Raw genomic sequence first — 1667 nt, forward strand, 5'->3', positions numbered from 1 at the left:
CCTCCTCACCCCTCATGAAGAGCTGTCCCATGGGGAAAAAGATACATTTTTTGTTAAGTGTATTATGGCACAAAGGTAGTCATGATGAAAGGAAATTCCCTGCATACACCAAAATATTTGTAACACCTCTTTTGTGGTAGCAAAGAACTGGAAACAGAGTAGATGGACAGTGATTGAGGAAAGGCTGAACAAATTGTGGCACATCAATGTAATGGAACATTAATGTGTTGTAAAATAAAACCAAATATGATTAATACAGGAAAACAGAAACTATTTACATGATCTGTTACAGAATAATGACAGCAGAGTCAAGAACACAGCACAGTGACAATAGCAACGTTAAGTGGAAAAAACAACTCCCACAAATCAATAGATAATGAGTATTATAAAATTCCAAAAAACAATCATGGTTCCAAAGGAGCAGTGAGAAGACACGTCTGTATACTCCTTTGTAGAAGTGGGAGGTCCAGGTTTGTAGAACGTCACATGTATTTTCAGACATTTGCAATCTACCTTTAAATTCACAAATTTAACTCATCAACCTGAAAACATACCTTTTCTAAAGCCCATTAATTTGTATCACTTAATCTTAACCATTATATATGTATATATATTAAAATATTAGACTCTTATAAGAAAGACAGTTTCATTTTTGTCCTTCTCTCTCCAAACCTATTACAGTGCCTGGGACATAGTATCTACTTAATAATATTTATTGAGTTGAATTCATGAAAAAAAGATGTTTCCTATTCATGACTTTCCTCAGTGCCCCTTTTACTTCATTGTTCCTTAGACTGTAGATTAAGGGGTTCAACATGGGGATCATTACAATGTAGAAAACAGACACCACTTTATTCTCATCTGTTGAGTAAATGGATTTAGGTATCATGTAAATGAATGTAATGGTGCCATAGAACAGAGTGACTGCTGTGAGGTGGGAGGTGCAAGTTGAGAAAGCTTTGGATCTCCCCTCAGAGGAACTTATCTTCAGGACAGAGAAGAGAATGTATATGTAAGAGATTAGGATAATTAACACTGTGATCACAATCACTAACCCAGTAGAGGCAGCAGGAAGAATTTCAGCAAGATTATCTTCAGAGTAGGAAAGCTTCAAAAGTGGGTGAATAATCACAGAAAAAGTGATTGATCTTATTGGGTCCACAGAAAGACCTATTCAGTAAGCAGCCAGTAGCAATCCAAGAATTTACACAACCACCTAGGTAGGATGTGATAAGTAACAGAGAGCAGACCCTAGTAGACATGTTAGTGGAGTAGAGCAGGGGTCTACAGATGGCCATGTACCGGTCATAGGCCATCACAGCCAGCAGGAAGCACTCAGCTGTCCCAAAGGTGCCTCCACAGAACATTTGGGCCACACAGCCTTCCAGAGGGATTGTGATTTTGTCCACAAGGAAGTTCTTGAGCATAATAGGTGTAACAGATGAGGAATATCCCATATCCACAAAAGCCAAGTGGCTGAGAAAAAGGTACATTGGAGTATGAAGTTGGGAGCTCTTTCTGATCAATATGATTATGCTAAGGTTACCAAGTAAGGTGACAGCATAGACACCCAGAAATATCACAAAAAGGATGACACAAAGGGTTGGATCATCTGTTAGCCCCAAAATAATGAATTCTCTCACAGCAGTGCAGTTATTACCAGACAT

The 1667-nt window shown here is 38.3% G+C and overlaps 1 pseudogene; it reads right to left on the bottom strand.

The window, feature by feature from the left end:
• Positions 1–712: 712 nt before the first annotated feature.
• LOC110221026 (olfactory receptor 5P80-like) lies at positions 713–1667 on the bottom strand (annotated as a pseudogene).

This window comes from Phascolarctos cinereus, unplaced genomic scaffold (assembly GCF_003287225.1).
Source record: "Phascolarctos cinereus isolate Bilbo 61053 unplaced genomic scaffold, phaCin_HiC Scaffold_9;HRSCAF=440, whole genome shotgun sequence".
NCBI lineage: Eukaryota > Metazoa > Chordata > Mammalia > Diprotodontia > Phascolarctidae > Phascolarctos > Phascolarctos cinereus.